Source organism: Gopherus flavomarginatus, chromosome 2, assembly GCF_025201925.1.
Source record: "Gopherus flavomarginatus isolate rGopFla2 chromosome 2, rGopFla2.mat.asm, whole genome shotgun sequence".
Classification (NCBI taxonomy): Eukaryota; Metazoa; Chordata; order Testudines; family Testudinidae; genus Gopherus; species Gopherus flavomarginatus.
The window spans coordinates 251,754,530-251,782,401 of NC_066618.1; the positions used below are offsets into that span (position 1 = coordinate 251,754,530).

Consider the following 27,872-nt stretch of genomic DNA (forward strand, 5'->3'; position numbering starts at 1 on the left):
TTCATTCTGACAATATAGCTTTACAAAGCAACTTTCAATAATACAGAATACACGCAAAAAAGTTTTAACCAGTTTGCCTTTTTTGGATATTTATCAACATTTTCCCTTCTTTCTGAAGAGCTGAAAAGTGCTGGAGTTCAGAATGTAGCTTTTGGAACCTACTGGTGACTTTGTACTTTAGATGTTGTTTTGCTGACATTCGGAATTCTTTTTCACATCCCCTGTGGCAGGGTGAGAGGCAGGAACAGCCCTAGAAACAAAAGAAGCCCTCTTCAAACAAAGAGAACAGAGAAACCGGAGCATTGATCTAGCTGCAGCAGCTTAGTCTTCAGTTCAACCATGCTGAGACATCCTTTTAAATCAAAAAACTAGGAGCTCTCAGGAGTTAGACCTTCAGCCTGCATACGTTACCTTTTCTGTAAAAATAATTAATAGATTCACAGATTTTAAGGCCAAATCACCCGTTATGATCATCCCATCTCTCCCTCTCACTTGATGCAGGCCATAGAATTTCACTCAGCAACTTCTGCACAAGCCCAAAACTTGTGACTGAACTAGGAAATACATGTTAGAAACATATCCAGTCCTAATTTAAAGGGAGAACTGACCACAAATCTTGTCAGGGCCGGCTCCAGGCACAGCACAGGAAGCAGGTGCTTGGGGCGGCCAATGGAAAGGGGAGGCACGTGCAGCTCTGAGACGGCAATTTGAGGGCGGGTCCCTCAGTCCTCGGACTTGCCGCTGAAGAATGAAGGGGCGGCAGTAGAAGTGCCGATCGCGGCTGTTCCAATGATTAATTGCTCTCACTGATAAACATTTGCATTTTAATTCCAGTTCTAATATTTCTTAACATCTGCTTCCAACCACTGGAGTTATGCCTCTGGCTGCTAGGTTAAACAGCTGCATGCAGTGTCTAGCATCAGATATTTTCTCCTTTTGTAGATAGATATACATTGTGATCCAGATACCTGCTAACCTTCTCTTTGACAAAGCTAAATAAACTGATTTTCTTAATTCTGTCATTGTATTGTGTGTTTTCTGAATCACAAATCATTCTTGTACTGTTCTCTGAATATTTCTTTTGCCCTCAAGAGCTTTATACGGAAGGCATTCATTGCTACACATTAAAATGCCAACATTTACCCAATAACCACCCAGTAGTTTTTCAGACAACACAATATTTCCCTACACTCAGGATAAGAAATAAGGTCTGGATTCCACAAGGTGCTGAGAACTTGCAACTTTCATTAACATCAGTGGGACTTGTGGGGACTCGGTACCTCTCAGGCTTTTGGGGGATGGCTACTGCACATCATGCTGTTGCTTTTAGCGCTTTACAAACACGCACAAATTAAATCTCACCGTTCCCCTGCAGAGTGGGAAACAGAAAGGTGGAGTGACTTTCCCAAAGTCAAGCAGCAAGTCAGGGACAAAGCCAGGAATTGAACCAAGATTGTCTCAGGTCCAGTATCCTACTTTAATTACCAGACAATCCTCTAGTTGTTCCAGTATGGCATGAGGTGAGTCAGTTATTGAGTTCATTGCATCATTGGAACACTTTTAAAGATTAAGGTCCAGATTGTCATTTTTGCCACCCGAGGGAGTGTTTTCAAAGGTGTAGTGCCTGAGCAGCCATTGCGGGAAGAGTTCGGCATTGAGAGGGATTATAAAGAAAGCAGGAAGCTGGCCATGGTAGTGGGGGAACCAGCTCATAAGTGGCAAACACAACATCTATTAACAGGATGGATTGTGTGGCTCCCCCTGTGACAGACACAGCAATTTCCTGCTATGTCTTTGGGAGATCTTACTGTATTAAGTCTGGTTTCAGAGTAGCAACTGTGTTAGTTTGTATTTACAGAAAGAACAGGATCCGATGAAGTGGGTTATAGCCCACAAAAGCTTATGCTCAAATAAATTTGTTAGTCTCTAAGGTGCCACAAGTACTCCTGTTCTTTTTGTATTAAGTCTATGTATTAAGAAATCTGCCCCTTAGAATTCATTTTCCAGAAGCTTTATTTTTTCTCGAAGAACTCAACTTTATGTTCATCAAAAGCCAGTACACAAGGGGTATGAACATGCAAAGCAACTCTCTTTAAAAATGCAAATGAATGTTCAGAGTAAGGTTTTTTGCATCATTTGCTCTGCTGCAGTTACCTTGTATGTTCTGTCTAACTCCTAAGATCAGCTGTCCATCTCTTCAGGCCAGGCGTATCGGAGCAGAATCTCATCTGGGGTAAATTGGCATAGTTCCTTTGGCTTCAAGCCTTGAACCCAGTGGAGCCACTCCATTGATGCTAGCTGAGGATCTGCCCTAGCATTGAATATAGTACATCCATAATAGCCTAAAACTTCCATTCTTTGACATATAACAACCAACTAACATTTTGACACAGAATAGACATATTAAACAAAGTAGAGCAGTTAAAAGAACACATAAGAGAGAGAGAAAATCTGGTTAAAAAGATAATTAAAGAATACAAATTGAAAGTAGGGAAGCTGGTCTCTATACATCACACAAATACTGGCTGTATTTCACTCCTGTCCTTAAGTCTTTTCTCATTTCTTTCATTATGTCTGTTCTGTTATTAATGAGCTCTAGAAGGGCGACACAGCTGCTATAAATCAATGTTTCTACAACAAAGTTAGTGTATACCACTGTTTACATGATATAGCATCTTACAGGATACCAAAATGCTCTATCAGGCACTAATACACAAATTATACACAGGAGCAACTTCAACTACTGAAATGTAGCTATCTCCTGGGAGGAAACACGCAACATTTAAACAGCATCCCATAACACCACACAGAAGATTAAGATATGACATGAAGGACATCTTATCCAATGGAAATTTAATTACCCAAGGGGAAATTTGACAGTATAACAGTTCTAAAACACCTTATACTTGCACAAAGACCCACGAAATTATTGACACACACAGTTTTATATCTCATCAGAATCAGAGCACTCTCAGCAACCATGTGCCTTGGCATTAGTTCAGAACTGAATCAGAATGAACATCACTTTCTGAATCACCAAGGCCATTTCCTGCAGCATATGGGTGTTCCTTAGAGGTGTACTAATCAAGCACTGCAACCTCCTCAGCTTGAGAAATCAGACAGGATTGTAACATAAGGCAGTATGTTCCTTTCCTCTGTGTGCTGTTCTAAAAGAGAATTGCAGGAAGCTTTCTTACTCTTAATCTCCTATCATTTTTGTGTGTGGCTTAGCAAATTCAGATGTTCATATTCAAATCTTTATACATTTAAAATGAACCATGGTCAGGTGTAGCTCTTCCTGTATTTGCAGGCCTCTCATGGGTTGTATAGTGCTAAATAGAACCAGTATGAATGCAACCAGGTATCTGCAAGCTGGGAAATCCTGAGACAGTTGACACGTCAAGGCACCTTATGGGAGTGGAGAGACCACCCAAGCAAGCATTCTGGAAAGTAAGAGAGATTGGGAAAGCTCTCATTTTGAATACTTCAATGCAGCGGAACCCCTGATGTTGCAATGTGACACACCTGAGCCAAGTCTAGGGGCTACCATGCTGCAAGGGTGATCCTGTTGCATTCACAACAGAAGATTGTCTATGACAGAGAAGGGCTATGCTCAAACTCAAAGACAGTTGTTAGCAATACTTTTTGGAATGGAAAAATGTCACTGATTGTACTTAAGGTAGTACCGTGGACATACAATCTGACCATAAATACCTCAAAAGCATTTGAAGAAAGACATTACTCAGTGCATCAAAGTTCTAACAGCAGGTGATGATCTGACTACAGAGGTATGATGTACAGATCGAGGATTACCCAGGGAGAAATTTGGTATTTGCGGACACCTTGATCCATGCATACCTACCAGAACCCAGCAAGGCGGGATGCGTACAGGCCGAGGTGAAGACAAATATAGTAAAATACGTATTTATCCCAGAAGAAAGGCTGAGAGAGATACAGAGAGGTACACAGCAAGACAGAGTACAGTAGGCACTGAAACTCAATCCGGCAAGGATGGCTAACAACAAAAGATCAGATACCTAAAGAGATTACACCATTCCTCCAGATAAGAGATGAGTTGTGTGTACACAATGGCATTATATTTTGAGGAGAAAGAGCAGTTATTCCAGCAGCTTTTGGGAATGAGATTATGAACAAAGTTCATTTGTCACAACTGGGAACTGAAGACTGTTTCAGACGAGCCAGGGAAATTATATACTGGCCAGGAATGAAAGAGCAATTATGGACATTCATGGAAAAGCGTGAGGTATGCAGTTCCTGGGAAGATGGTCAAATGAGAGAGACCCTGTGGTAACACAAAGTTCCAGAAAGACCATAGGCAAAGGTGGGAGTGGGTTTGATTATGTTTGGAGACAAAGAATTTGTGACCATTGTAGACAATTTTTCCAATTTCTGGGAGACAGACTATTTACCAGACACAGGAAGATAAAAGTACATTTTGCATGGTATGGGATACTGGATATCATGTGTTCTGGTACCAGACCACAGTTTGTTTCGGGAGAGTCCCAGAAGTTCAGTAAGGACTGGTATTGTGATCACATAACACCTTCACTGGGGTATCCTCAAAGCAACAGCAAAGTGGAATCAGCAGTAAAAACTGCTAAGAAAATGTTGAAACAAGCAAAAATTGCAGATGCTGATCCATACTTAGCATTACTAGATCACAGGACTAGTCCATCCCAAAGATTGATGAGATGGAGAATGAAGTCACACTCTTGCCTTCCCTTGGAAAACTGCGGAGACACCAACAAAAGAAACAAGCATTTTACTACAATAGATCGGCAAGAGATCTGCCAGATCTGGAGCCAGGTGACAAAGTGCATATGTAAACCTTAATTAAACAGGATAGGTTCTAGCACAAAGCTACAATGGGGCAACCAGTAAACCAAAGATTATATCAAATGCAAATGGACAACGGACAGATAGTGAGGCAAAACTGTAGGCACCTTAGGAAAATAAAAGAAACCTCTAAGGATAGTACGGACAACACACGTCTTAGGATTCTACAGCAGGAGGAAAAGCATGTTTGGACAGAGATTCCACCAACACCAAGCCCAGAGACTGTGGCTGGAGGAAGACAGCACCAGGGAGGCACCAGTGAATCATACCATACTAAAGGAGGGTAGATTGTTAAAAGCCCTGCTCAGCTGAGGGATTTTGTGTGATCGACTTCCAAGTTGTATGGGTATATAGCTAGACAAACTGATAAGGCGATGAACACAGTAACTGCAAGAATGGTTAGCATCTGAACGGAATATGTTAGATTATGTAATCAGTTACTGCAGGGATGTTTGACAGTTTTCTTTAAAAGAGGAAGAATGTAACAATATGAAAGTGATAGACAACTGCAGGCAGCACACTGTTTTCTGGTGTTTTAGGAAGTGATGCTCCCAGGAGAACTGTCTGAGGAGCCGTAAAGCTGGAGAATCCATGTTGTAAGCAGTCCTAATAAAGGTGGAGTGTGTTAATTAACCCAGTGTCAGAGTGAGATCTTATATGCAGAAGATCCAGACACAACGAAGCATAAAACGCCTAGAGCGTGAAGATTGGCAACAGTGACACAGCTGGGTAAAGCTGTGTCACGGCGGGGTCACCAGTGTTGTCAGATGCTACCTTTGTGGTGCTCTGTTCTGTTCAGTGTTGATATCGCTTGGCTGCATGAGTGTGTTCCCTCTGTGTGCTGTCCCAGCTCTGCGCAGTAGGCTGACACAGGAGACCCGAAGGGAACTCCCAATGACCACAGAGTCTAGTAAGGTACGAAGGCACGTCGGCCAGGTTTATTGCCGTATTGGACACAATAGTAGTTCCCTGTAGATTTTTACTCTAGCTCAGGGCATGCTACAAGAAAGTGCCCTTTGGCAATGGACTCAACTCAGTCAGTGGAGGGACTTTCCACTGCCCCCTCAGACGGACAAAGATACCGCCCCAGGGATGCATTCTTATACACAGGTACAAACAAGTTGCACATCACTCCTGACGTATTGAGGTGCAACCCCTCTACGCAGCAATACAACCCCTCTACGTAGTAAGGTGATGCCTCTCACCTTGTACATGTTGGTGGAACAAAACAACTCTATCCATCATATTACCCTTTTGGCCCTGTCATTGGAATGGGTCAGCCTCTTCCTTGTTATCTGTGTGGAATGTGCAAGCATGTGAATGTTCTGATATCTAGTGTTCAGTACCTTTTAGGTACGTATCTTCTTGCAGCATCAGCCCTTTCCTTGCCAGCTTCTGTGAGCAGGGCCTGCCTCTGGCTCACAGCTTAACTTTGCTTTATGTTAGCAAAGTCTTGACCATTACTTTAGTTCAGGCCTCGGGCCTCATACCGGGCCTCTGATACCAACGTTTATATCTTAGGCCTTCCTCTTACTACAAAGCTTTCTGAGTTGTAGCTTGCCTTGCTCCTAGGATTACCGCATCTATAGTTCCACAATATGTAGCTTCTTAAACTGGTGCATAATCTTAATAGGCCAGGTACACAGCCATGATGACCTTCCACAAACATAACTGACTTCTAGGAACAAACCCAAACTGGCCTGAATAAAGACTGAGAGTGGATGGGTTATTACAAAAACTAATTTCCCCATACTGTTACTCACACCTTCTTGTCAACTGTTTGAAAGAGGCCACCCTCATTACGACTACAAAAATGATTTTTCCTCCCTTGATATTCTACTGTCTCGTTAGACTGACCCCCCACTTGGTAAGACAACTCCCATCTTTTCATGTACTATGTATATACACCTACTATGGTATTTTCCACTCCATGCATCTGATGAAGTGGGTTCTAGCCCACAAAAGCTTATGCCCTAATAAATTTGTTAGGGTCTAAGGTGCCACAAGGACTCCTCATTGTTTTGGCTGATACAGACTAACATGGCTACCACTCTGAAACCTGTCAGGATATCTTGACTCCCTAGGTGGGCCCCTTTAGCCTCTTACACGGAGAAGGTTTCTACACAGAATTCATGCAATCTAGTTTTGCATAGCTCAGGGGTTCTCTAATCTTTTCACAGTATGGACCACATCCTAACATACAGATAGTCTTGCAGACCATCTTATCTCTCATTTTCAATTGCAAATACCACAGCCACTCTCATTGGTAACTAACTTCTCCTTCAACGAAAGCAATTGTTCACATGAAAAAGTAATAACGGATTTTTAGTTTCTTTTTATGTGATTTAGCAACTAGGAACAAGGAGCAGCAGCTAGCATCATGAGACCAAGAAGTCACCTCTCTGTGGAACACCAGTGAATGCTCTGTGAACCGCTCATGGTCCATGGATCATAGGCTGGGAACCACTGATATAGCATCACTCATACAAAAATATCCTAGAATTCTTAATATCCAATTAGAGTCTATATATGCAAATACTAATGTAGTACAATATGCAACTATGGGAGGGTAAGAAGGGAAAGGGACACATATTAAGTTTCAGGAAGAATGACTGAGGTCAGGGAAACTTGATGACTCAGGGAGTAGGATGTGATTGTTTTACTCAAGAGAATGGTAAGAGTCATAGGCTAAGAGGAAGAATGGATTTTCACATAGGATATGAAAATAAATTATGAGCCATTTAGGTTCAGAGAGTTCATCGGTGAGGCCCACGTGGGAATGATCCCCTGTGGGGAGGAAGGAAACAGAAATAAGTCTAGTACTTGAGAAGCATAAGGTAACCAAGAGAACATAAAAAGGGAGGGATGAAAAATAGGGTGGAGTAGAATCCATGGAGTATGACTATAGCAGGGAAGGTTTTGAACTGGATGCTGAAACAATAACTTCCAGGGACAAGGCCTTCCCCCCCTTAGATCACTCTGGCAGTTCAACGGGGATGGAAAGCGGTCTTACACAGCCAGCTGGCATTGGAAAAAATCACTGGATGACTGAGTGGTAAAGCTTCAGTAGCCAGCTCTACACCACCTGCTCTTGGATGCTCAGCATTCGGGTTTGTCAGCCCCGGAAAGGGAGTGTGGCTGCAGTGCAATATGCTTTAGCAATCCTAGGCCATTGGCTCTGAAGCTGCTCTAAGTTGTGTTGAGTGCTGAATTGGCTTCCAGTGACCCCACGATAGGGTGGAGGGGAGCCAATGTAGCTCACATGCATCTGAGGATATAGTTCCTGCTACCAAATGAGAAGATGAGAAGATTCAAAATATTTTTGAATTTGAAACAAATTAATGTTTGGAACACCAAAATAGGAAGAGTAGTGAGATTCGTATTGTGTGAATAGCGTTTTGTTTTGTTTTATAAATAATGTACAAGTGCCTAAAGGCTGGGAGAGGTGCTTTTAGCAAATCTACATAAATCAATTAACTAAATAAATGAGGGAATTACAGTAGTAAAGCTGAAAGGAAAGGCAGCCATGGATGTGAATTTGAGTACCGGAGCAGTTGGGATTAAGTCCGATACAGGTTTCAGATTACAAAAATGACTGAATGCAGATTTAGAGGTAGGGGAAATATGGATAGCAAATGACAAGTACAATGAAAACAATGTTCCAGATCAACAGTGCTGACATACAGTTCCCCTTGACCTTGAGCTTGTTCTTAAAGCCAGGCAAAGGATGGCAGAAGTTTTTATAACACCCACAGGTAGCTAATGTATTTTGTGTTGCTTCTGCCTTTTGGAATTGAATATTGTGCAGCCCTAAAAAAGCAAAATCTGCCCAATCAGGAGAATTCAGTTGACAGCCAATGACAGTGGTTGTTTGATCTGAGGGCTCTAATTGGCTATCAAAGTTAGTGAGAGGCAACATCACACAGAACATCCACCACTGTTATTTTCAGGTTAGTTTTGAAGCTCCATGAGGCTGTCTGAACTCACCTAGTCTAAGTAGCAGTGCAGATGAAAACTAAGTATTGTAAAAAACTGCATTCACTGTTGGCAGTCTCTGACCATTTGTAAGTACTGTATTCAGATTGTTATTTTGGTTAAGGAGGTTGTGTGTCATTCCAGAACACATTTTTATGGAACACTTAAAAAAATATTTAACTAGCTGATGTGACAAAGTTCCTCCTCTACCTTGGTGGGTCCTGCACTTATTGGCAGATTTGCTCACCTCAGTGATCTTTCCCACAGTCTGGATCAACTCCTCCTGAGTCTGATCAGGAGTTGGGAGGTTTGGGGGGAACCTGGGCCGGCCCTCTACTCTGGATTCCAGCCCAGGGCCCTGTGGATTGCAGCTGCCTATAGTGCCTCTTGTAACAGCTGTATGACAGTTACAACTCCCTGGGCTACTTCCCCAAGGCTTCCTCCAAACACCTCCTTTATCCTCACCACAGGACCTTCCTCCTGGTGTCTAATAACACTTGTACTCCGTAGTCCTCCAGCAGCATAGCCTCTCACTCTCAGCTCCTTGCGCCTCTTGCTCCCAGCTCCTCACACACACTTCCTCTCCAATAGCTCCTCCCTCCCTAACTGGAGTGAGCTCCTTTTTAAACCCAGGTGCCCTGATTAGCCTGCCTTGATTGGCTGCAGGTGTTCTAATCAGCCTGTCTGCCTTAATTGGTTCTAGCAGGTTCCTGATTACTCCTGCTCTAGTCACTCAGGGAACAGAAAACTACTCAGCCAGTGACTAGTATATTTGCCCTCTACCAGACTCCTGTACCACACTGGCCTGGGTCTGTCACACTCAGTAGTAGACCATGTGATACAGGGGTAGAAAAATGTGACCTTAGGAAAGACTAGTTCAAATGAAGTCTCACAGTTAACCATTTGCTCTTTTATATTCCATGGATGAACCAAAATAATGACTAATCATGAATGCCACTACTACCCATGGAAAATTAAAGTAAAGCTAATGGTGAAGGCCTCTCATCTGTACCATGCTTATTCCTTGTTTCAACCATATTTAAAATAAAATTGTTATATCCACACATAGGAGCTGACTGAGTCACAAGTATTTCAGGATCAGAAAACCCTGAAGTGGACGGGATAGCTTAGAGTTTTGGCAATGAGATTCAAATTGTGCCACTTTTAGATCCCTGTTTCAACTTTGGATCGGGTCTATCAGGGACAGAAGCTGTGGCTCATTACCATCTGATGGCTATTTGGTGCCTGTGTGAAATGGGTTGGTAGTGTACTATTTTGTTCCCACTGGATAGATATCTATGTTGCAAAATAAATGTCACAACTGGCAGAATCAGCAAAGAGGCCAAGTACTGAGGGTCTGATCCTTCCATTGAAGTCAACGGGAGTTTTGCCACTGTCTTCAACCATAACAGGATTATGCTCTGAATGGACTACGGGAACTGAACTATCAAGCAAGTGATCCATTTAGATCAGGGTTGAGGAAGACTGGTGGAGTGCGGAGTCTGCTCTTGCCCATGTTATTCATGCTCTGTGAAGAGAGGATTTCTGTCTCCAGATCTGCCAATCTAGCTCCTATCAGTAGCACGATTTACTTGGAAAGAAAAACTAATCAATACAACCAGTTTACTGAAACTGGCAGATCAAAAAAAGCATAATTTATATCTGCCCATTTGCCAGCTTTCATGTTATGCTAAGAATCTGCTTGATAAATAAAACATGGGGATGAATTTTTTGGGCTGACATTCCTAGAGGAATTCATCCTTACATGGGAAGCCCTTTCTGTCTTGCAGGGTAAACACACACAGCATTGCATAGACATAAAGCACTTGGAGCAAAAAAGAGTTTAATAATTTTTCATATAACCTTTCCTGTGAGTGGATGCAGCCTGACTGTTTGTTTCTTTATCAGTCTGATTAGTTTGCCATTGTATACTTATACCATAAATATCAAAAATGTAACTGGAGCCTCTGCAGGAAAACAAAATAGCCTTACTACAGTACATCAGAGATGATAGATAAGAGGAAGACTGGTCTTGTGGTTAAAGTACTGGATTGGACTCAGTGGTTCTGGGTTCCAGTCCCATCTTTGCTGTAGCCTTCCTGTGCAACACCAGGCAAGTCCTTCAGGGCCAGGTTCTGCCACCCTTATTTACATTGAGTAGCATCTCACTCTGCGAGTTAGTTGTGCTGATTTCAATGGCAATATTTCCAGAATGTTTCTGAGAAGGGGAATGGCTTGGGTCTAACACGGTATGAGCCAGTCCCAACCTCTCCTGCTGCCATTGAATGACTGGAATCAGAGTAGACCAACTGATTGGTTCCCACCTGTACAGGGAGAAGGGTTGTTTCTGCGCACTGATGGTCTGTAGCCATTTTGGCTTTGTGAATAAGGATAGCAGAATACAGCTCTTAATGTCTCCCCATCTCTAAAATGAGGCTCACAGCACTTATCTATCTCAGCAAGGTGTTTGAGGCTAAATCCATTAATGTTTATAAGGTCTGTTGATATGTCAGTGATGGACTAGGTAAAATAGCTAAATGGTCTTTAAGCTTGAGCCAGATAAAATGAATGCCTACTTTCTTCAAAAGCTGGTCACATTAAAAAAACTGAAGTATCATGGCCTCGAGCTGAAATGAGCTTAACTAAAGATTACATAGTAGAACACTTCTAAAGCTTATCAGCAGGACAGGTTTGCAAACTGAACAATGCAAAGCACAAGCATGCTTATTTTCAAATCTGTACTTTGCATTTCAATAGCCATAATCTAACAAAACATCTACATAGAATTTACTGTGTGCTTATGAGGTAGTTATGCAGAAAAGTACTGTTGGTGGAGAGCTGACTGTTTAAAAAAAGACTACTGACTATTATGGATAAAACACGGAAGTCAGGGAAGGGAGGAATCAAGTTATGCTAAATTCTAAATGCTTCTATGGTAAGATAAAATCAAAATGCAAGTGGTGCTTCAGGCGTGAGCTGATCAACGTAGGGATCGGAAAGGAATTTACTCCTCCATTTATAATATTGCACAATTGGCTAGATTTCACTTTCCTCTGAAGTATGTGGGTTTGGCAACTGCTAGACACAAAATATTAGGCTATATGCACCAAAGAGCTATTCCAGTTTGACAAACCCCACATCCCAGTGTTCTTAAGAGATATTGGGTGAAATCCTGATGCCACCAAAGTCAATGGCAAAATTTCAATTGATTTCAATGGGACCAGAATTTTCACTGGGGTCATGTTTTCAAACCTGATTTATTCATTATTATATCAGACAAATAAGGATGTCCAGGGTTGTGGTTTTAAATACTCACAGTAACAAATCTTAGCTCTTATACCGTATTGGCATATAGAGCTTTTCACCTGTAGATTTCAGACAACTTCACAAAGAAAGGTAACTCATTGTCCCCATGTTACACATGGGAAAACTGAGACAAAGAAGTTAAGCTACAGTCAAACACCAGTAAAACGGCAGAGCTTTGAATAGAGCGCAGCTCTTCTGCTCTCACTCCAGGCTATAACCACTAGCTGATGCTGTCTCTCAATTAGGCGCTTTCATCATTTTAGCCATATAAATATTCATCAAGATAATACTTGGTACTACAAATGATGTGTCTTGAATTACCAAGAAAACCAATTATGACTCTTAAATCACAATGTGTGGTTCATAATGAAGGCCCTACCTTAACTTGCAGTATTGCGGAAATTGCAGATTTCCAATATTAGCCCTGCCATGCCTGAGACTGACAGCAGGAGCCCTGGCCATCCTGGGGCTCAGAGCAGGAGCCTCTGCTGTCAGCCCCGGATGGCCACTCTCAGCCCCTGGCTGCCAACAGCGGAAGCCCCTACTCTCAGCACTGGTGGGCAACAGCAGGAGCCACCTCTCTCAGCCCTGGGTGGCTGACAGCGGAAAATCATGGAAAAGTTATAATGAACTTTATTACCACAAACAATAAGGCCCATTATTACTTTTCCTCAATTTTCTATGGCTTGGGGGTTGGGTGATGAGCCCTGCTGTTGCATGGCCAGAGCCAGGGCCCGATCTCTGCTGATATACAGGGCTCAGTGCCTGCGGCCACAACCCAGAGCTGGGGACAGGAACTACGTGGCTGAAACCAGGGATCAGAGCCCAATGCCACAAAGCCAGAGCTGTGGGTCAGCACCCAGGGCTAGTGCCTGCCACTGCATGGCCAGAATGCAGTGACCATGTGTCCGGTTTTTGACCAGAACACCCAGTCGAAAAGGGACCCTGGTGGCTCCAGTCAGCAACACCAACCAGGCCATTAAAAGTCCGGTTGGCAGTGCTGCGGGGCTAAGGCAGGCTAGTCCCTACCTGTCCTGACACCACGCTGAGCCCCAGAAGCAGACAGCAGGTCCAGCTCCTAGGTACTGCCCCCAGCCCAAGCACCAGCTCCGCACTCCCATTGGCCAGGAACCAGCCAATGGGAGCTGGGAAAGCAGTGCCTGCAGACAAGAGCAGCACATGGAGCCTCCTGGCCCCCTGCCTAGTAGTGCCGTACCTGCTGGCTGCTTCCGGGGCACATGCAGTGTGGTGTCAGGACAGGTAGGCAGCCTGCCTTAGCCCCGCCCTGCTGCACCACTGACTGCATTTGAGAAATGTTGCTCTAAATACTGAAATTACTAGATAATCATTTTATTAATTTTGTAAATTAAAAAACAGTTAAATATTTCTGGATTTGCCATTCATCCAAGATTCTGCACTGTAATTCATTGATCATTACGATAATCTGTCTTTTGATTTCCAGGCCATTGTACTTGTCTACAAGTTAGCTTTTCAGATCTCTGTGCTCTGTCATTCAAATTCAGATTTATTTTTTTTTAACGGCAAATGAAAAGGGAAAAGGCATTAGATCAATGAACTGGGGAAAAGATTGTAAACATAGTGAAAAATGGTAAGGCAGCTCGTTTGCATTTCAGTCTTCAGAGAAGCCCAGTCTAACGGCTCCTTCTCATGGCTTTAATCCTTTCATTCACCTCAGCTATAGCAGAGTTGGTACTTGCCCAGACTAAGGGTCCAAATTTCCTCTCAGTTACACTGTTTTCAGTTTTAGTAAAACCTGCCTTAGGGCAGTGGTTCTCAAAGTTGGTCCACCACCGCTTCTCACAGTCCCCATGGTCTGAAGCAGCGAACCGCGGCCAGTGGGAGCCGAGATCAGCCGAACCTGTGGACACAACAGGTAAACAAACCAGCCCAGCCCCCCCAGGGGCTCTCTCTGAACAAGCGGCAGACCAGTTTTAAGAACCACCGCCTTAGGGAACACCTCTGAAGAGACCACTTGTCATGGGCAACTTCTTGCAGAGGTCATGGAACACCTCTGCTCTCTTGTGGGAAAACTTTTGAAGAGAGACCACCTCTTACAAGTGACCACTTTTGCTAATTCCCATGAGTGCTCACTCTTGGTAGGTTTTAGTGTATTTCAGTAGTGTTGCACCAGAGGAACTGAGAGGAGAGTTTGGTCCTTAATATTAATCCAATTGTAGGACAAAATATATGTAATAGCAGAAAGACATGCATGTAAAATACACTAATCTGAGTCAAATTCACTAGGTGCTGAGATAGGACTTGAGGGCCATATAAATATTTGCATGAGCACCTAGATAGAAGGCTCCTTTTGACAATAACACATCAGACTGGTTCATAACTTTGTTGAAATCTTCTGTACATTTCCATTTTGTATCACCTTTGCACATACTGCTTTACTTATCTCCAGATTTAATGAGAGGGTTCAGTGCCAAGGTCGCCATTTCAAGGAAGTATTTTCCATTTTGAGTGGCAGAGATAACCATGATTGCAATGTACACTGCATTCTAGTTTTATAAATAACATTTGTTTTGCAAAAAACATAATTAAAGTCCATCTTCTTGCATCTTTAATCTGTGTCATTACAACTGGGCCTGTCGTCCAACCCTACTGTTTACAGTTGCAGCCTAACCTTTATTTTGTAAGCAATTTTTAAAGGAAAATTACAGGAACAACCTGAAAACAGCTCCTTCTGAATAAATAATGATTCATACCATGATCTGATTGCATAGCTATCAAACAGCTGGAGTTGGGCATGTGAGATCTGCATTTTGAATGCAAACCCCTTTTCTCTCCACCCACATGAAACCTCCAAAACCAGTAAACTCAAGGGGGAATTAATTTTGCTCACAGTCATCAATTTCATAAAGGAACATGCTCAGAATTCTTTTCTGTATGTTAGAGGGTGGGATCTACATGGTATTTTAAATTAAGTGTAAATGAAAATATAAACTGACTTTTTCAAAAGGACAAATGGAAAATTTGAGGGCTTTGAAAATAGCAAATAATTCTCAGGACACTGATTTCCTCTCTGCACAACCCTATTGGATCAGTACTATCTTGAGAGTAGCATTTCCCCTATAGGGAGATGCAATCAGTACCCAAGTTCCACCCATTCTGTCTTACTGTGGCATGGAGAGGTGGTGTTAATGATCTGGGCTAGATCCAAACTCCCATTAAAGTCAACAGAAGTTGGTCCAATAAAAGATATGTCACCCACCTTGTCTGCCTAATATCCTGGGACCGACACAGCTACAGCTACACTGCACACACTAAAGTCAATGGAAAGACTTCCAGTTTCTTCAGTGGAATTTGACTTGAGCCCCTAGTAATCTAGCCCTCCAGAATCCTCTATAGGCACCCTCCTCAAAGTACTTCTGGGGGTGGCCAGCAAGTCCACACCTCACCAGAGGATGCCAGGACCTTCTCCTATTATTCCAGGTGTGGTGGTTTGGAGGGTCCATGGAACCCAGAAATACACTGCCAGGTTTTGTAGCCCCTGGCCTTTAACACTCAAGGACAGATTCACATAGTATTGGCTGTGCAATGCAGTACTTGTCAGCCCCTGCTCAGACAAGCTGAGGTCTGGTTCAATTCTGTATAGGCCACTGGGGTGGGGAGGAGTGCAGAAAGGGTGTGATGTGATTGGCTGTGTAGATCCAGTAGCTACAACCCTTTGCTAGTAAGCTGCAGAAGAGGTTTCTAGAATTATTTGTTTTTGTCCAGTTTCTGGCTTGGTGTGGAGCTGAGGCTGAGAAATGTAAACCTTGTTATCATGGGGATTAATTAAAGAGGAAGCTGGCCTAGTAAGTGTGCGCCTCTAACAAACAGAGAATTACACATAACAGGAGGTAGTGTTCCATATGTATCAGTCCGAGGCAAAAACATTCAAATAGTTTCATCAAGTACTCACATGCTGTCATTTTTCACTTTAAGAATAAAATGTTTTGCATTAATTTCCTTAAAAATGCAGTTTGCAGAGAACTGTGTTTGCAGTTCATTCTCTAGACTGTCATCTCACTGCAGGTTCTGTTAAGGAAGCCACAGTCATTCTTCCAGGTAGGCGCTGGCAGGTATATCTCCATCTGAAGCACACAGCAAGGGAAGAAACATGTGACCATATAACCGAGAGGGGACAGGTCACTCATAATAACATTGTACACTGACCTATCTGAGAAAAATGCAGATTTCTGTCATTAAGAGACTGGGATATATTGTAACTATTACGCCACAGCCTGTGGTAGGAGCCACAAGGAAAGGCTCTGTACAATTCCTTCAGACTTTCTGATCAGAGAAGCTAGAACCTTACACAATTCTACATGCTAGAGCACTTGAGAAAATGTGCATACATTCCTTTTTCACAGAAGACTGATTTTAATGGTGACGCAGTCCATCTAGCCAGGATCTGTCTGCCATATGTCCACACTGAAAACTCCAAGTGGGCCAAATTCTGGCCTCAGTGCAAACACATAAGTCCTCTGACTTTAGAGGAAATGCATTCACTTATCTGAGGGTGGGATTTGGTCCATTAATTTCAGTGGAAGTTCCCCCCAAAGCCTTATTCAAAAGGACTTAAGCACATGTTTAACTTAAAGTGTATACTTTCATGCTTAAAGAGATGACAAAGTGCTTTGCTGAACAGGGATGGACTTATGTTCTTGAAACTAAACAAATGTTTTGCTGAATTGGGGTCAAAAGTCACAATTGGAAGATATTAGAGTTAGGCAGCACCATAAAAAAAGTTTTCCTGATCTATCTGAGCTTCTTCCCTTAATACATTTGAACAAATCTCTCTTTTCTCCACTCTGTGACTGTGAATAGATATTGATCATCAAAATCAAACGTGGGTGGAGGGGACAGGACTGAAATCTGGTTTCTAAATTACATTTGCTGTCCCAGTGACAAGTGACTGTGCAAACAACTAAGTTACAACTCTTACAGCTGCTGTAAGCAAGCCAACCTTGATACTTTCATTGCTTCTCTTTTAGTGCATATAGGTGAGCTCCATCCAACAACCACCCCTGCTTAGTTTGCACAAGGAGGACTAGTCACATAGCTGATACCAAATCAAGTGATTGCTTTATATCCTTTCAGTCAATAATGTAAAACCAAATGATAAGGTAGTGTAAAAGCAACACAGTGAGCCAACAATTGTGACAGCAAGAGAAAAGAGCAGAAATCTATTCAATTTACTGGCTTAGGCAACCCCTGAAATTTCAAATAGTCTATTTTCCAAAACAGGTCACAACAAGCCCTGCAATGAATCAAACAAACTATAATACTCAGTTTGAGCTGGGCATGATTTCATTCACAAGAGAAAAAACTGTTTTGTCTCTAACTCCCAACATCTCTGCAAGAAAATGGAAGCATCAGGGAATCTCCACTGTTTACTCCGCATTAACGATGACTTCAAATGCTGACAGTAAACTGGGCTAGTCTCAGATTTACCCCAAATCCAGATTACTTGTCTGGTTCATCACATTAATCTGAGAGAACACAGTGTCTCTTCTTAGTATTCTGCCCTGAGTTTACACCTCTATCCTTTCTTTTTGGAACCCTGAAGCTTCTGATTACCAACAGTGGACCTAATCATGAGAGGAGCTGTGCACCCCCCAAGAGGGTGCTATGTAGGTCATCTGCCATCAGTGTCAGTAATTGAATACATTATTTTAATTACTCCATTTTAGAATCAGTGGGAGCTGAAGGCTTTCAGCCCTTTGCAACATCGGGCCCAATATTTCTTTCTTTGCCATGGTTTTGGGTTGGATAAATTTTGTGCTTCTTTGCTTGACTTGCAGGGATTTAAATATTTTCCCTCCCAGAGTCTGATGCACACAAACTAGAATGTTAGTGCAGACTAGGGTGCACTAGATCAGCACTAGCATACGTATATGGTGCAACCTAGAATTTCTCACCGGAACAGATGTTTTCTCTCTTATTCACTTGCCAGGGCACTGGCACGCGCATAAACTCACACACACTTCCACTTCAATGAAAACAACACAATGCAGTCATGTAAATATGAACATTAAAAGCCAAGGTCTCAGCTATGTCAGAGGAAACTATTCCAGCACAGTTGAAGGGTATGTATAGACTGAGGTAATGTCATTATTAAAAAAAGATAACAAGCCCAGAGTAGGTTCTGTACAGTTAAAGACATATGCAAAATGTCACAGAGACTTCAGATGCTAAAAGATTTTGGAAAATAAACATGTATGTTCTCGTAAGAAAAGAAGTTACTGGCTCCAGGGGGATTCTTGTGACACCGCCACTCCTTGCTAGTCTTAGGGGACACGGTACATACAGAAGTGCTAGCACTAAAGCTAGTATTTCAGTTACTCCTCCCCCTTACATGCCCCCTCACCTCCTCTGCCCCTCCACCTTAGATTCTATTGGGCTGGATGTTAGTGCCGCAGCACTTTTCCAGCAGGAAAGCAGCATCAATCCCTACAAGACTGTGGCAGGGAGGTTTATTTATTTTTTGTATTACAGTTATAATAAATAAGAGATATTGGGGTGAGGTCACCTTTTGGAGTGGAGGTTGCTGTGCGAAAGGGGGTAAAGGGTGTCCCTCTCCATGAATAGCAGGAGTTGGGTGGTGTGGTTTTTTATCTCCCCAGAATGAAAGGACTGGGAGGAGGAACAGAGGTATTCCCCCTTAACATAGACTGAGGGGGAAAGGGGAAGACTCACTCATGCTTGTATTAAGAACAGCCTGCCTGATTTCTGATACCAGCACTCATTGCCAGATCATGGAGCATGCCCAGGAGGGATGGCCTGGTGACTGGGTGAGCTCCTTGCATCACACCTCAGTACAACAGGTGCCATCTTTTTTTTCTGTTCACCCTATCTCCTGTCCTTTTCTGCCTCTGCTGTTTCTGTTCTTTCCCTGTCCTCTGTATTTTGCTCTTACTTGCTTTCGAGACACCTGAATGCTGGTATAAAGATACATTTGTGATGGGATCCCCAGGGTACAACCTGGAACTGTGGGACCACTGTGCATCCTTAACTCTCCAGCCTGAGGTGTCTGTCACAAAGCTATGCCAGTGATAATCAGCAACCCCTCCAGGTGCTGTGATCACTCAGCAGTTGATATGTGTAGCCCCACACCCAGCTAAATTGCATGAATGCTCCCTGAGCCACTCACAAATCATACTGAGAAAGGTAGCAGCCAATCACCCCAGTCCCCAACCTTGCACCCTAGAAATTTACCATCCTACACTGCTCAAGACACCTTGGACAGTGCAAGCCCATTCATTAGTTCCGGGTAATGGACGTGCAACACGTTTGTTAACCTGAGCTGAGATTCCCCAAGCACTTCAACCAAACCAACACTGTTTTAGGTAAAATATAGAGAGCAAATATATTAACTATAGAAAGAGATTTTAAGTGGTTAGAAGTAGCAGGCATAGAGATCAAAGTTGGTTACCTAATAAACAAAAATAAATGTGCAGTCTAAATTCTAACTTTAACAGACTAAGGAAGATTTCAGTCAAGCAGACTCTCACTCTAATAGATGTCACAGGCAGTTTGTAGTTCTCAATACTCAGACTGAACTCCTGTCCAGCCTAGGGGACCACTCTCTCTAGTTCAAAGTCTCTCTCTTCCAAACAGTCTTCCAGGTGTTGAGATGGGGGGAGAGGCCAAGTGATGATGTCACTGTCCCTCTTTTCTACTTTCTTTCATCTGCTAGAAAGATCCTTGCTGTGATGTGGGGGTCAGGCAGTTCCCACTGCGTACATGCTCTCTCTGAAAAGCCTATGGGAGAGTGGATTCTTCTTGGTGAGCCATTAATGCCTGTCTGGCCAGTGATAGCTGCTCCTTTGTCACTAATGAAAGGCCAGCTGTGGGTGTCTCCCAGCTTCACAACATATTTCAGTAACACATATAGCAATACGTCATAATTTCACATACAATGATAGCACATACTAGCCAACAGGATATTAAGGTTCAATAGATCAAGACCTTTAAAATGATACATCACAAGGCATGCATTGTACAAACATATCTTAATCACATCACAGAGGTGAATGTGGGGATTCCAGGGTGCTACTTTGAGGTACAGAGTGTCACAAAGTTTCTGATCCTCTGGAAAATTATTTAATCTGAACAGGCTGTGATCTTCCATGAAGCTCTTGAGCCAATTATTCATGAGCTTCTGTATGCCAATGGTTGTGCTTTAGAGGCACATACTCTGGAAGATATTAAATTGATCATGGACAGATTCACAGAGTCTGCAGAAAGGAATGGGTGGACAATGAGTCTGAAAAAGGCAGCTGTCATATATCAAACTATGTCCCTAAAGTCACCATCAGCACCACCAGCTGAATGCTATTACAGACTCTCTCTGACTTGGTAGTAATATTAGCAAATGATGTTACCATAAACAAGGAGAAGACAGGTCATATCAACAAACCTAGTTCATCATTTGGCAGACTATCAGACAGAGTCTGGCAGTAACATAGTATTGAGCTTCAAACCTAGTCAAAAGTCTATCAAGTGGTTGTGTTGTCCAACTTATTGTAAGGGTATGATCTGCTACAAGAATCACATTAAGCTTCCAACAAGTTCCAATTTTGACATATGCATGCCACACTCTGCATCAAATGGCAGGATAAAGCTACCAGTAATGAATTCTGGACAGTAGTCACTCCACAGGGAATGGATTGAAGCCATGCTTATCACATCACAGTTATACTGGGCTGGTCACATGTTGAGGAAGGACACCACCAGAATGCCAAAGTAGTTGCTGTATGATGAACTGAAAATGGGCCACCATATACGAGGTGGACAGAAGAAACATTTCAAGGTTACACTGAAACATAACTTGAAACAGGACGACATTGACAGTTGAGAGTCACCAGCAACACATAGATCATGCTGGCAAGAAGTAGCCAGACAGGGGGATACCCAGTGCAAGATTAAATGCCGTATGGATCTTGAGGCACAGAACAGAGGTGAGCTGTAAACAGCGGCACACTCAGCAGGCACAGATTGTAATGCCTTCCCCAGGATCGAGCTGCCTATGTACTTCATGCAGGAAGGATTGCCACTCTTGCATCAGTCTTTCTAACTACATTCATACTCTCAAGACATAATGTTGATGATGGGTTTATCTTCGGCCACAAAGGACAACAACAACAACAATGTTGCTTTCCTGTTTTTTTCCTTCTGTTCTCATTTTGTGGCTTTCCTTTCCTATTGTTCATTCAAACAGAAGGCTACATGCCATTTGGAGGGGATCCATTGGTGACCCCATAAGGCCACTATCCTGTGCTCTTTTAGCATAGCTGAATGTCATGGGAGCAGAAAAGAGAAACTTGGGTTAGTGAGCGGCTGTCTGAGCCTGCAGCCTTGACCTTGTGAACAGGGGCTGTCTACAAGAGTTGCTGCTGTGGAAAGCCACCCACCTTCTGTTCCTGCTTCAAGGAGCTACCCCAGGCATTAACCACAATCCCAGCAGAGCACATTTGCACATGTGGAGGAGATGTGGGGTCATGCAACTTTCTTTACTGTTCCTCTACATTCCATGCTGTTATTTCCTTCTGCCTCTTGCTCCTACCTGGACCAATCTGGAGACACCTGGATGGCAGATACTGACCCCCAAGTTCACTCAGCATGTAGCACAGTGAAGGTATGCCCATATGGCCTTGCACAAGCATATCAGCAACAGCCTTTTTGGTGTGCTCCAAGGTTGGCATGTCAGAGTGTAGCAAAGAATATAATACAACATCAGAGGACATTAATAACCTGAAGTTTCACTTCCAGGAATTGTGTCTCAGTTTTGGAGCATAAATATCAAGTCTAACAAGTGACTGTGCTGTCATGGATCTTCAGTAAACTAATTTTCAGATATTTTAATTGATCTCTGGCTCCTAGGAATACAAGGTAGGCAGAATTCAGAATGCCTAACGTTTTGCACATTATATAATGAGATTTCACAGACATATTAGGAAGAATATTATTTTTTCCTGTCTAAACTGGATTACATTGAGGAATCATAGCAATTCAAGTGAAGCAGATGAGCTGGTATTTGTGTTGATTTTCCAGTAACTGCAGCAATAGCTTCTAAAGAGTTTAAAGAACCAGTCTGGCTCTGTGGAAGATCACTGGCTATATAGTAAGGCATTGATACATGCATAACAAGGCCTGGCAACTCACAGGTTGTTCATCTTTTCCCATGCCCATACCGGTCTAGGACAGTTTAACAAAATGGCAAAACCCACCATAACCTAGGAAAAATTCTGGCTAACGACAGAGTATGTAGGAATCATTTAGTTTACTACCGAAATGTGGCAATTATTAATCAGCTCACAGCAACTCTGCACACCACGTAGGCTCAGGAAGCAAGGAATACTATATGCTATTGAAATTGCAGGGGCAGTTGAGTAAGCAGCATGTAATTGCACCTATTGGAATTTGGTCAGATCACCAGAGCTGACAGTCAAGCTGTGCTAATACTACAGGGTTTGATGCACAAGGTATTTGCAAACTATTTGCAGTTCACTTGCCCAGAATTAGCACCAAGGATGATCGAGTATCTTTGCTGTCCTTTCAGTTCTGAACCAGAATCTCCAATGACATCATCCACCTCTTGCCCCCACTCAGCCTAGACTTACTCTTCAGCTTCCCTCTAGCCCCAGGATCTCTCGCCTTAACTCTGATAGCTTTTTTGGTGGGAATGGGACATAGTGGCCTGCTCCCTCTCACTTAACTTGTGGTTATGTGGCACTCCAACAGGACTTCACGGGACTGAGTGGACACCTCCTCTGCAGAGAGTCCATTGGGATCTACTTTGTGTGGGCCACAGCATCTTCAGGCCTTAGAAGGATTGGAGGCTCAGGGTGCAGCACCTCCTTACATCATATACATGGAACAGCTATGGGATAGAGATGTCCCCAGTCCCTAGCAGATATTAGGGATTACGGTGCATCCTTCCTCTGTCATCATAATCAACAGCCAGCTCGCAGAGTTACTCTAGCTATTATGAAAGGGATTATTCATTGTCCCTGCCTATTCATTTATTCTGTGAACTGCTGATAAATTGAGTGTTTTCGTGGTCCCTTCCTCCCTTCGCTCCTCAAAAGACACTAACAAATTGCTGGAAGCATCTCAGTCAATCTCCAAATAGCCTTCGGGGGGAAGCAGCCATCTTGTGCCCCCTTTAGTTTGGTATGTGAACCATTCAGCCACATGGTCAGCCCACTGGACTCTTTGTGACAATATCAGAGATAACTAGGGGATTCTGAGACTTGCTAGACAGTGTTAAAATTGGAGGGAACAGCCAGACTATCTTATCTGCAACACTCAGCCTGTATCTACAAAACCTTTCACAAAGGTGAGCTGGGGTCTGAGAACCCAGCAACCCTAAACATAGGCTGTGATGATGTGGGTCCAGGGTCACTGTTTCACACAATTCTAATTATCACATCAGTTCTTGGAAATGGTGCCTTCAGAAAATAGTCCCATAGGATTTTTATTGTCAACAAGTGGCTAGGAAATCTGTTCAGTATCTCAACAAAATGTAACTAACCCTCATCCCTTCCCTGTAATGCCTGACAGGCACATGGGTTCATTTCTGACTTAGTGACCCTCAGTGACTAGCACCAAGTACCAATCCCATCCAATGCTCCTAAGTGCCTGAGATCACAGTTCAGGGTGATACTGCTATAAGCTCTTTTGTTTTGGACACTGCTATGGAATATTAGAATCATAGAATATTAGGGTTGGAAGAGACCTCAGGAGGTCGTCTAGTCCAATTCCATGCTCAAAGCAGGACAAACACCAACTAAAACCAAATATTGTAATATATACAAGGAAGTGTTTGCTGGACTGCAGTTCTCCATTCTGTTAGGTCTTTTGCTGCTTGAGATGTCTGTTTTAAGCGTCCACTGGGCATTCACTCAGCTTTGCATTCTGACCAAACAGCAAGTTTTTGCACCTTCATGGTGCTGGCCTGTCATATGTTCCAGCAAAAGGGAAAAAGCATTTCACAAAGCTCCCATTAATCTTATACACATGGAGTGGGAGAGTGAGCAGATTCTTGGCTGGACTCTGGCCCAGAAGAGCCAGTGCATGAACAGAAAGTGGTATTATAAAAGCAGAATTAGCAACAATTTAATCTAGTGTTCTTACTAAGCACTTTGCTCTAACAGGTAGAACACAATAACACCTCATAATTTAAATCAGTGCTACAGAACTATTGTTCACTGCTTGGTTTATATTTAGCTGAGGCAGATGGACACCCTGTAATTTTATGCCAAAGTGTATTACTCCTATTTTCTCCTAACAGAAATGGGCTTTTTGGGGCTGTGCATTTGTTTTGGCTAAACCTTTTCACAGAGCTGCCCTTGAAAGACTTTTCATGAACAACTGAAAATTACTGACGTCCCTACTGAGCTGAACAAAATGTCAAGCTCATTTTGCATTTTGTGAATACTTACATGGGCTGTGGGAGGAGCCCAGAACACCAGAGCTCCATCCAAGGCATCTGCTTCATGCCCTAGAGTTATGAGAAATCATTAATTCAAATAACCACAACATGGCAGAAGTCTGATCTTGCCAGTTTGCATATGTCAGCCCTGCCTTCAGGATAGATAAATTCAACAAAAGCTTTATATTATCATTGCTACTATCATAGGAACCTCTAAATACTATATATAGTCAAATCCAAAGAACAAGAAATGTTCCCACCAACTTTTCCCCCTATGGTTCAGAAGCTGCTGTGAAAAACATCAACCTGCAATTATATTTTCAATTACAGCAATTGCTCATATTTTCCATATCTCCATTTTCTTCAACTTTCCCTGGAGATTGACTTTATGCACCTTTAAATTATTTGATTCCTTATTAAAACCAAGTACTTGACAACCTGGAACTGAGGGAATCTGTCAAGTGTTTTTCTGTCACCTGGTAAGCTACTCAGGTGGCTAGAGATTTCCAGTAGAAGGCATAACTGTAATTTCACTTTAATGAGCATATGAGTGATTATAACCTCTTAGCATTACATGAAGTAATTGCTTTTAATTCAAATGATCCCAGTGCCATGAAAGCTGGGATTTCTTTATCAGATGGTGTTTTCTTTCTAGCCCTGAAGAATACCCATGGCATTTCCACATTTAATTGCATGAACATCTACACAGCTACACAAATAGACCCTACTGTACTTTCCATTAGCAGAGGTTTTGAAACCCTGTTGGGAACTAAAGTTTGAGGTGGGCAGGCACAGCTTCATGAAACATCAAGAGAGGTCTAATTGTTTTCTTTCTTCTTCATTTTTCTGTTTACACTGAGGTTTTTCGCTCTATGGAATGTGCCCAGTTGCCACAGCAACAGGTGCACTATATATAAATTATTAACCTGAATCTCTCCTTGATTATTCTTGTGATCAAAATGAAAACTGTACAAAGAACATTCTAGACATTTTCCATTTTAAATATATTTTCAATAGTCATAGGAGAAACAAAACTGGCAGGGGTCATATCATCAATATGAATTAAATGAATACTAAATACTCTGCTAATAACAGAGTAATTTTCGTTAACATCAATGGAACACACACACACACACACACTATGGGGACAGTGGATCTATATAGCAGTGAATTTTTTTTAGGTGTTTCAGAGTAAAACATATTTTACAATTATGGAATCTGATCCTGTGCATTTTACTCAGGCAAAACTCCCAAACTGGCTGCAGTTTGCATCTTACCGATGGAAGGAGGGCAGGTTTGGGACCATGAGTTGGATAATAACTAGGGATGGACAAAACTGATGAAAAACTGTATGTGAAAATGCATGAGATTTTGAATTTATTTCGCATGATTAATTTAGCAAATATAATAAAATAATAATAATAAATAATAATATTACAGCTTAATATGGAAGCAGAGAGGCCCAAAATTCAATTCTTTCCTCTGTCACTGACTAGCCTTAATAATAACTGATATAAACATTAATTTAATATCTGATCTCATAAAGACTTGCACTTTAAGCCTTGCATAGCCCAAACTCCCAAAAGGCCCAGCAAGAAATTGCAAACAGCAGAAGAAATAAATAGGCTAGAGTAAAACTTGAAGTAAAAATGAAAACTCAGCAAGTAGCTTGTTCAAATCTCTCTTCAATTTCATTGCACTCCCTGTAGGCTGATGAGCTGGCTTGTCTCTCACAGGCTCTCCCAGTGTCCCATTCTTTTAATATCTCTTTAGCTTTTCTAGTTTTCTAGATGCACCTGAGTTGGGGAAAACATTTAGGATTGTTCCCTGGGTGGATACACAAGGTAGGTAGGCGGGCCAACTGTGGGTTTTTTCCTTTACTCTGTAAACATATCCCAAAAGGCTCGATCTCTGCACTCCAGAAATGCAAAGACTGGAGGTCAGATACCCGAAAGGAGGCAAGGTGGGCCTGGGCCAGCTCACTCTTCCTACTCCCCCATCACACCAGCTAGTAGAGCTGTCTCTGCACCTTGTCAAAAGTACTGCACCTAATATAAGGGTGTTGCATCAGCCATGCTCCAGTGCTGAATACTAAAAATTAATAATCATTTATGACTCTACAATATTTGAGATAAAGCATACCTGGGCAGATGCAGTATATTGTTTTTACACACAGTCATACACTTTTCAGGACACTGCAATGCTTCCCCTCAAATAATCCAGATCATGTTTCTCAACACTCTTAAGAGGATCCAAATTCAATTTCCTAGTGGATCATTTCTTATAAGGTGGTGTGGTCTCCTCAGAAAAGAGGACATATGGGCTGCATGATACAGTTCCTCAGAATACAGAAGGTAATCTGTTTACTAGGCCATATCTGAACCATGTCTGGGTGTGGAGTGGAGAATGGGTGTGGAGTGGAGACTGTACTGTACTCTATATTAGAGGCAGATTCACTACCTCAGCCATCAGACCAATAAGAAAAATATTTACAATGAAATTAATGTCAAAATCATGAAACAAACTAACCAAGAGCAGTTACATTTTCTTTTGAAAGCTCAGGGGAAGCTAACAATAGTCAGTGTGTCCAGGTCAGAATGTAAGCCTTACATCTGAATGCTGTGACTTCCTAAGGGTTATGTCATTTGAAGAATGAACTACATACTTTTTTGTTGACACGTCTTTTTTTTTTTTAAATAGGAAATCCAGCTTTGTCGACTAATATAAATTGCACATACAGGACTGTGTAAATGCCATTTGTATGGACTATTCAGACAGATAACAAGGGAGAGAGTGGTAAACGGATAGTCAAAGGATAAGTAAAAGTACTCAACAAAAAGAAATGGACAGAAAATGGAAGAATGTGAAAGGAAAACAAAAGTAAGAAATTGTCAGTGAAAGGCTGAGGGACAAATTCTGCCTGGCCCTGGGTGGGTATGCAAGAGGGGGAGAGAAAGTACAGGGAGCCTGTGTCCCTGGGGTCTGAGCAAAAGCCCCCTGATGCCGAGGGAAGCCTTTCCATGGACTTTGGATCAGACTGCGTGGATGAAGTGACCATAATTTCAATGTCTGCCTGGGGAGTGCAAGCGATGGGGCTGCCCATCTAGTCTATAAGTGGGTTGAATAGGCCACAGTTTTCAAAAATGGCCCTTAATTTGGGGGTCTCCATATCTGTGGGCCAAAGCTGAGACCTTTGGGTCCAATCTTCAGAGGTACTGACAACTTTCATTTCCCATTGACTGTACCTGGAGTTGTGGGTGATCAGTTCCTTTGAAAAATCAGT

General features: G+C 42.4%; 1 long non-coding RNA gene across 1 annotated transcript; it reads right to left on the minus strand.

The window, feature by feature from the left end:
- On the minus strand, nucleotides 1-26,804 carry LOC127045463 (uncharacterized). The gene is made up of 3 exons (XR_007772737.1): nucleotides 26,732-26,804; nucleotides 24,600-24,658; nucleotides 1-250 (listed from the first exon to the last, which is right to left on the minus strand). It is a non-coding gene; the product is annotated as an uncharacterized LOC127045463 (long non-coding RNA).
- Between the last annotated feature and the right edge of the window lie 1,068 nt (nucleotides 26,805-27,872).